The sequence below is a fragment of the Pteropus vampyrus genome, unplaced genomic scaffold (genome assembly GCF_000151845.1).
Source record: "Pteropus vampyrus isolate Shadow unplaced genomic scaffold, Pvam_2.0 Scaffold76, whole genome shotgun sequence".
Classification (NCBI taxonomy): Eukaryota; Metazoa; Chordata; class Mammalia; order Chiroptera; family Pteropodidae; genus Pteropus; species Pteropus vampyrus.
Genome location: NW_011888857.1, coordinates 621,660 through 631,744, shown reverse-complemented (window position 1 = coordinate 631,744; position 10,085 = coordinate 621,660).

Genomic DNA, 10,085 nt, shown 5'->3' with positions numbered 1-10,085 from the left:
AGGCATGCTATATCCAAACATTCCCGAGCCTGTGGGTTATAGAACACACCTGCAAATGCGATTACTTTATTTTATAATGAGATTTCCTTGGGCTCAAGGAGACAGATCATAATATTTTAATTGAGGCCTTCAGACTGGTAGAGTCGCCATATATTAAAGAAAGTCCTGAGACGCACATGTACTAGAGGGAGTGTGCTTCTGTCTGGGGTCTCTGAGATGCTACTCAGTAAGAGAACTGAAGACCAAGCCCCATGGGAGGCCTGCCTGACTGGGACAGCTCAAGGCCACCCCTGCGGGGAAAACCTCATGCTGATTGAGAGCCACAGGAAGCCCCATCTCACCTGCCCCTTGGGGAGGATACAGAGTCTGCTCGTTAAGCCTGAGGTGGAGGCACAAGGGAAGAGACCCCTGGAAAGAGGAAGAAGCAGCAGAGGTTGGTGGAGGTCAGGGCCAGCTTCTGAGGAAGCAGGGCAGTGAAGGGACCTACTGCCTGCTCCCTAATCAACAGACCACCAGTGGCAGATCTACTCATCTCTGTCCTCATACTGGCTCCAAACCTGACCACTGGAGTCACTCCTTCATACTAGTTATCAGAGGCAGGATGCTGGCTCTTACAAAAGAAAATCCGCTACAGAAAACACTTTCCATTATCTTTCAGCCATTGAGCAGCCAGCATGCGCCAAGCACCTGGTCGAGCCCAAAATAGATAAATTTCCTCCTTACATTCTTCTGATTTTATTGTTCAAACCTCCTTGACAAATTCCTTTAAGTTCCATTTAGAATTTAATTTGAGAGAACAACATCTGATTCTCTAGAAAAAGATAACATATTTTCTTTTATCGGATAATGAGAATTATGCAGCTCTCTTGTTCCCCTTGTTTTCTTGGGCGCCAGGAAGCTCAGAGATTACTGTTATTCCTGCAGTTTTACTGTTTGGTTGGTGTTCTGTGTCTTCTTCCTTTTGCCTTTCTTTCTTTCTTATTCTTCTATTTCTAATAAAAATGACATATTTAAATGCATCTTATTTGGGAAAGTATTTTAAGTTCAATTGGAAAGAGTATATTTTATTTAAAAAAAATAAGCAAAGATAGAAACATTAACTTACAAAAGGCCCATGTTAAAAATTCTTTGGTATTTATTAAGTGCCTATTAATAACTAACATCTGCTGAGCATGTGACATAGACCCTTTTCTAAGTACCTCAAAACAGCCTCTGAGTTAAGTACTGTTATCCCTACTTCAGAGAGGAGGGAATAAAGACCAGAAAAGCTAAATAGTTTACCTGAGATGACACATTCAGTAAGGAGTAGAACCAGGATTAAAACCTGGGCAGCCTGGCACCAACGGCTGCCTTATTAACCACTGCTTCTCAGCACATGCAACTTACTATGCTGGGCAACAGCAAATGGAGGCTAGATGTATTGACCTTCTCTGCCAGGCTGCTTCAGATCCTCTGACCCCCGCTTTGTATTCTAGCCATTGCTGAAGCAACTAGCCATGCTCAGGTGTGACCTGACAGCACATTGCCTGGGCACCGTAAAGAGTCTCTCACCTTCTGCCCGAGGGTATCTCTGCCCCCACCTCATGGGAGGAGGTTACAGGAACTCACTCGATGACTCTGACACCTGCACACACTTGGAAGAGAGATGGGACTAACATCTCATGGGGCAAGCCTTGACCAATAACGGATGTAGCCAGTGGATAAAAACTCCCTTATTTCAGTCCTGTGGGCCATCCTACTCAGCTCCCCAGGGATCCCCAGTAGAATTTAGCTGCCGTTGCCCACTGCTGATCAGCTCAGTAAAGTTGAGTTGGCTTTCCTTCTTCTAGTTCACTCTTTCTGGTCTCCAGTCTTGCTCCTTGGTATCAAACTACCTGTATGCAAGATCTTGTCTCAGCTCAGCTTTGAGGAAAATTAAAGCTAAGACACTACAGTTCTCAGCTTGAGGAGTTCAGATTAAGGTGACATGTCATTGCAAGAGGGAAAATTCAGTAATGATACATTAACAATCTATGATTAAGTAGCCAGACTAGTGACTTGAACTATAAAAATATAAGAGCACAGAAAAAGTGGAATAAGTGGAGAAAGCGGGGAACTACGATAAAGTTTTATTGGAACGCAGCCATATGTTCACGTACGTATTGTCTATGGCTGCTTTCCATACGACAGCAGAGCTGAGCAGTTGCAACAGAAACCTGTGGCCCATCAAGGCTACAATATTTAATATCTGACTGTTTGCTGAAAAAGTCTGTAGACCTCTAATATAGAAAATCCAAGATCCTATAGGAATTCAGAGGATGGGCACATGTTCTGTTTGAAAGGTGGTAGTTGGGATAGTCGGAAAAAGCTGAGAAGAGTCTAACTGTTGAAGAACAAGAGCAAGGGCTTTCCAGGTAGAGGCAATAGTTGAACCAAAAGCACAGAGCTGAGCTTCAGTATTCTGCTTGCAAGGAATCATAAGTGTAGTTTATTGCAGGAAAGAAAGGAATTACAAGGGAAGTGATGGGAGATGAGGCTACAAGCAGAGATTCCTTTAAGTCCTCTGTTGCTGGGTTAATTCTCTCATTTTAGGACATTTCCTTCAATAGCCAAAGATACTATAACCAAGAGTGACTGCAGAGTCTGGTTTGTATCTTCTATTGAAGGGAGGTTGCATGGAGTTGAGGGCAGTTATGCTCTTCTGATGAATGGTGGGAGCCCCTCTCATAAAGCAACCCTCTTTGCGCCTGGGCATAGCTGATATTAAAGACCCGCCACTTTGTCCTCCTCAGGTGGCACACCTCAGGGTATGCCAGCTCTGGCCTCTTGCTCCTGTTGCTGCTAAACCAGACTCACTAGGTGCTCTGATATGTCTCCCCTGCAGCCTGCTTTGCAGTTTCCTGAATTGAGGATGCAGTATAACTTCTGGCAAGAAATCCTGGAGACTGAGACCTGGCCCAGGGCCCCAGGAGGCGGCGTTCTTCACCTCATTGGGAAAGGAAAACCCTGGGTTATCAAGCATGGCCTGAGAGTGAGTTATTTTGTTTAGTTCTTTCAAGGAATATTCAAGGACAAAATACATGTCATATAAGGCAATATATTCAGAATATATAAATGACTAAGGTACCGTTCTGCCCTTAAGGGGCTCACAGTCTACTGGGGAAGATAGTCATGCTATTTTCATGGCAGAGAGACTGGTGCCAACTCCCCTCTGATGGGAGTGCAGCCCCTGAGAAGTAAAGCATGGAAGGATATTAAAAGCTTAATAAACATCTTAAGGTTTAACCTAAAGTCTAAATTGGCTTTAACGGTTATTTTGTAATAAACTACAGTTACCCCATCAACTACTGACAAGGAAATATATGCATAAAGTACTGAAAGTTATTCCGAAAACAGTTTCTTCCCCTTAAGAACTTCAAGATTTCCCTGACAGTACTTATTTATATTCTTGGCTAGTTTGGTGAACCATTTTTAAATAAGCAATGCAAAGGTAAATTTCAGTCCCAAAAAGACAGAACTAAACATAATTTGGAAAAGGAACTGATAATGCCACATTGCTGACATTTAGATACCCATTTCAATTGTGTCCGATTGAAGCTGGCTACCAAGGCTAAGATGGAAATGGAGAAGACCAACATAAGCATTTTTAAAAAGAAGAATGGTTAATATTTTCTAAGTGTATACATTTTGCCCAGCACTGTGCTGAGGGCTTCACATATAGTTATCTCTTTCGATCTTCACAGCAATCCTCTAAGGTAGATTCTAGTATTATTACTGCCTCCATGTTATCGATGAGGCAACTGAGTCTTAAGCATCACTGAAGGAGGCAAGTGTCACCAGACAGTTTATCCACAAGGGCCGCACCCTTAACCACCACACCGTTTGTCTCCCCTTACTGGCCAGTCCCTTGTTTCCGCCTGGGACATTTTTTTTTCCAGCAGTTTGGCCTTGAATAGGCTTCGGGAGAAGTTCCTTCGTTGTGATAAGCAGGGCCCTCGATCTCTGACAGCTGTTCCCTGCTCTTCATCATCATCTGAAACAATCAGTAAGCATTAGAGAGTACTTTTCCCTTTACAAAGGTGATAATTAGATAACAAGCTGAGATTAAAGTAATTACAGTTAGACAGCTGGCGAGGCAGCACAGTCATGTTGAAATATTGTTGGTACTTCAGCATCTGGTTCTAATAACAGCACAGGCTAAAGGATTTTACATTAATTACAGAACATAATTTAATATAAACATATTTAATTACAATTGATGAGCGATAAACTGTTCAAGAATGACTTAACCCCTTCCTCGTGTCAAAGTGATGGAAACTTTGGGCAGGCTGTGGTCTCTTCTACTGTCTTTCTCACCCTCCCCAGCTGTGCCCTCCACAACTCCTTGGTCCCCTCTCCTGGAGAGCCCCTCCCCTGCTCAGAGAGAGAATGTTCTAGAAAAGGGTGTTTCTCATTGATCATCCCATGGGTTCCTAGCACATGTACAGTGCTGCCCATCCTTAGAAAGCCAAGTGGAAGGAGGTACGCAAGCCAGGACGGGATGCATCGCTCCCGCTTGACCAGCTGCTCTTCCTCACAATGACTGGTGGAGTGAGGCTGGTTTCCCTGTGCTCTCACACCTTTACATGGCGCTGGCTTGGCTTCTGACAGTCAGCGAACAATCTTTTAAACAATCCTCAGATCTCTTAGGAAAAGTATAAAAGGTAAGCTTTTTTTTTTTTTTTTTTTTTTGTCATGACTAGGAAGTTTCCAGCCGCAATAGCCACAGTATTTTCATAGTTTTGGAGTCAATGTGTAACACCTGGAGACATGAGAAAAGACACTCTCTAATCTGACAGGAACTCTGCCTTACATGCTGCCAAGCCTCATTACTCCCCCCACAATCTGCACTGGATAAAGCACTCAATCATCATTATTTGCACGTTATCTTTCTGGAAGCCCCATTCATGATTGGGAGACATTCAAAGGCCTCAAAAGTCATGTATGGGTTGCATGTCTGTGTTCCCCCAAAAGTCATATGTTGAAACCCTAACTCCCAGTGGGATGGTTTTTGGAGGTGGAGCCTTTGGGAGTTAATTAGGTTTAGATGAGGTCATGGGGTTACAGTCCCCCATGATGGAATGAATGCCCTTATAAGAAAAGAAGGGACTAGAGCCTGGTCTCTTGGCCATCTAAGGATATAGCAAGAAGGTGGCTGTCTGCAAACCAAGAAGAGGGCCTTCACCAGAACTCAGCCATGCTGGTACCCTGATGTGGACTTCTCAGACTCTGGAACTGTGAAAATTTTTTGTTGTTTAAGCCACCTGATCTACGGTATTCTGTTACAGCAGCCTGAACAAAGACATACCACTAGGTCCAAACTGTGTTGAGATGATTCCTGAAAGTCAACCCAAAGAAGTTACAAGGCTCCTTCTTAAAGTAAGACTGAGTAGCCTAGAGTGAGTTGGGAAGAGCACTGTTAAGTTTCCCTATGTGACAAACAATGTGAAATTACAATGAGCCTCAAATACTGTTTTTACTTCCTGCTGTGGATTTCAAGGTATAAAGCACCCATTCTCCTAAAAGCAAAAATAAGTGCTGAAAAAGACAGTTTATTATTCATAGGTAAGCGAGTACAAGCTACTTCTAGAGGAATTACTGATGGGTGCACACAAGGTAAAATTAGTCTGAAGATTCAGGACCACATAGCACTCAAGGGAGAACCAGGCACTCTCAAAGTGGAAGTTTTCTATACATATTCTTTTGAAAAGAGAAGTTTAAGTTCCCTAATACAGCAAATCTGCAATGTGAGTGACAACTGTAAGGTATTTTTTGTAGATAAAGCACTCCTGTGGAAGTGAGGAAGGAATAGGAAGGGAAAGTAGCCAATAAAGCATTTGCTATTTAAAAAGTTACCACCCTGTCATCAAAATTAAAAACTTCTGTATCTCAAAAGACACTAGCAAGAAAGTGAAAAAACCCATAGAATGGCAGAAAGTATTTCTAAATCATATCCATGAAAAGGATCTAGTATCAAGAATATATAAAGTACTCTTACAACCCAACAATAAAAATACTAATAATCTAATTGAAAAATGGGAAAGGATTTGGCTATACATTTTTCCAAAGAATATGTACATGAAAAGATGCTCAACATCATTAGTCATCAGAGAAATGCAAATCAAAACCAAAACGAGGTACCACTTCACATACACCAGGATGGCTATAATAAAAAGTATAGATAATAACAAATGTTGGTGAGGACGTGGAGAAACTGAAACTCTCATACATTGCTGGTGGGAATATAAATGGCACAGCCATCATGGAAAACAGTTTGACAATTCCTCAACAAGTTAAACATAGAGCTACCATATTCAATTCTAGGTAAGAACTGAAAACATGTCCATATAAAAACTTGTACAAAAATATTCATAGCAGCATTATTCATAATAGCCAAAAAGTGGAAACAACCCAAATATCCATCAACTGATGAATAAACAAAATTAGTTTATCCATACAATTGACTATTGTTCAACCATAAAAAGGAACAAAGTACTGATACATGCTACGACATGGATCAGTCTTGAAAACATCATGCTCATGAAAGAAGTCAGGCACAGATGACCACATATTGTATGATTCTATTTATATGAAGCGCCTAAAATTGGTAAATCTATAGAGACTGAAAGAGATTCATGGTTGCCAGGTGATGAGAGGAAAGGGAAATTCAAAATGACTGCTAACAGTATGGGGTTTCTTTTTTGGGGTGATGGAAATGTACTGGAATTAGATAATGATGATGGTTACACAACATCGTGGATATACTAAAAGCCACTGAATTTGTACCCTTTAAAATGGTTAAAGTAGTAGATTTCAGGTTATGTCAATTTTATCTCAATTTTTTTTCAAAGGTACCAATTTGAAAACTAGAGCTTAATCCCAGTAAGGAAGCCTGGGAACCTATATAAAGTGATCAGCGATATCTCATTCAAGAGGTGAGGAAGCTCGGGTGTTTATGTACCAACTCCCATCAGTCATTGACTGCAGGTTGCTTCTAGGGAGGTATTAATTCCTTGCACTCCTGGCTTGGCTGCAAAAGGGCCTCTAGTGGTCAGAGAAAGTCCTTAGGCAAATAAATGTTGGTGCTGACAATTGACGGTCAGGCCATTGTGCCCTGAGAGGGTATAGGCAAGGAAGAACAGGCAGTGGGTGCACTGACAACCTGCTACTCTCTCATCAGGTTGTTTTGGGATTAAATAAGAAAGTCTGTAAAATGCTTCACAGTGCTAGATACACAGAAAGCTCTCAATAAATGTGAGTTATTTTTAAAGAAGACTCAGTAAGGTTCAATAATTTGAACAAAATTGCATAGCTGCAAGGTGAAGCTAAGATTTATGCAGATCTGTCTATATGACACAAACTTTCATATAGAGAATTATATTAACCAAAAATATACTAACCAGTCTTGCAAACAATCCTATAAGACAGCAATCATGTCTTGGCAGCATTCAGATATATAAAAAGTATCTTCACATCTTTACTCTCTCCTCCCTGCTACGTGCCCTCCATGGGGGAAGCAGTTGCTTTTCTCACAAAAAGGACTTGAGGGCTGATGTTATGTCTGCTCAAATTGCCCAGGGTCTGAGTATTCTGTGGTTTATTGTGTAGGTGCTTATTTGAGATTCAAAGCCTGCACATTTGCTGACAATTTAGTCTAAAGGACCAAGATACATTAACACCTGAGACTGCAGGAGCAGCCGGGTGACTCACATGTCAGTCCTCCTGTTCTCTTTTGGAATAATCTGAAGTTCACTTGGCCCAAAAAAAGAGGTGCACTAGCAGAAGAAAATGGCAGACTCTCTTCCAAAAAACATGCCCTGCTCGAATTCCCAACCGAGGGCATGCCACAGGGTTGACATGAGGATGTGGGGCTGCAGAACCCAAGCTTACCTGATTAGGTAGTGGTTGATAATAGTGTCAAAGTAGCTGTCGTACACAACGTTGTTCACTTTGCCGTACTGGTCATTGTCCTGCCACCGTGTTTGGATGGGCAAGAAGTACCCATAGGCCTCATGGTGACGATGACAATCCTCAACTCGCTGGTTCCCTGATGATGTAGTCAAGGAACGGACAGGCCTAGAAAGCAGCCTCAAGACCCAAGAAGCCATGGTAATTGCTGCCTTGGAGAGTTCCTTCAAGAAAAAAGAGCAACAAAGCATAAAATAATCTTTGGAAATCTTGATATAGTTTTACAAAAGCAATTGCATTAAATTTTGGCCATTGGTTTCAGAAGGAAATTAGATTTTTTTTTCTAAGAAATAAATCTTCCCTGATGATCCAGGTCCTTGTCACAAATCTGTTTACTTTTTAAAGGCCTCTGCAGTAAAAAGGCTGTGGCATACACTGGCGGAAACAAGTGAAGTCTTTGTCTGAATTTGACTAGCAGGAATTTAAAGCATATTTGTATGGAGTTCTTCGGTTCCACAGAGTATTTTCAAAAAGGGTACTGATTCTGACAAAATCTGTAACACTACTAAGGGCATAAATATAGAGCTCGGGACACCAAAACAAAAATAAAATGTGTGTCAGAAAACATTATCCACTGGGCATATCAACTATAAGGTTTTTTAAAATTGTATTAATTTTCTTTTGGAACAAAAATAATGCCCTATGAAAATTTTTTTAAATATGCATAAACAAAGGGAAAAAGAAACTACCCAACAATACCAGCTGTTAACACTTCCATTTGCATTATTTTAGTCTTATACTTATATATCTGTCTAATTATTCTTAAATTGAACCCTACTACATATGTTGTTTTATAATATCTTGTGCTTAACAATAGATTATTATGTTTAAATACCCTCCTACATCATTTGTAACATTGAATCCCATTATAGTCCATTGTATTGAAGTGCCACAACTTATCAAATCATCTATTGTTGCATATTGAGAATTTGATTCCAATTTTGTTGACTGGGATTAGATTCTCTGTAAATAAATCTTCACACACGCCATTTTCTTAAAATAATTTTTATTATTTTCTTAAAATACATGCCCAGAAGCAGAATGTTGAGTCAAAGAGCAAATACATTGTTAAGGATTTTGATATAAATTAATGCCCTCCAGAAAGGTGGTACCGACTTACACACACACACACACACACACACACACACACACACACACCCCAAGCAGTGTATGAACAGGCCAATTTCCTTGTCAATTTTAAAATGCTTTGTCAATTTGATAGTGTTCTCTCATTTCCATAGAAATTTAATGAAATGTGCTAAGTGGAAAGATGACTGCTGCTACTAGCTACGATGGAATAACTAGTCTCGGAATAACCTCTCTGTTTGAGAACAACTATCAAAGCTAGATAAAATGTAAAAGAAAGCTCTTTGAAGGCATGAGGAAATAATCAAGGCAGCAGGACTTTATAGGCTGCAACCCTGGGGACAGGGTAACACACTGAAGTGAGCCTGGCACTTGCCACTGCTGTTTCTCATCAGGGTATTTGCCAATTCACTGTGTGGGGAATAAAGGGTACAGAGATAACAGCAGCCTAGAGCTTGCGGTGGTCTTGCTGTGTTGGGAGAGCCGACAAAAATTGAAAGGCCAACATCCTGGAGAAGAGTGAGCTGCAGAGAAGTTAGCCTTATAGTGCAAATTCCTGTCAAGACTCCTAAGCTGCACATGCTCCGGTAAGACAGAGAAACCAGCAGAAAGCAACTGCTACTCGGCTAAAAGTCTAAGGAGAAAATAGGAGTCTCATTGTGCTGAGGACACAAAAATTAGCTTTCAGAGCTGCCAAGAAGGAAGGCACAGATCCTAGACTTTGAGCTTCGACTCAAGAAGGGCTACTCCCTTAGAGTGAGGGCAAACCCTAAACCGACCAGCCTTGCTCGGGGTTATCTACCCAAACATCATCTGTTAGCCAGTGGAAAACTTAATCATCTCTCCAGGGAAATAGCATCATCAAGATTCTCTGCAACTTTTATACACAAAGTCTGACATTCAATCAAAAACTACCGAGGCCTACCAGGAAAGAGGAACAAATGACCAAAATCCAAAAGAAGTCTTTTAAAAAGACGATAAGTAGACCCAAAGACTCACACAGACTTTAGAGT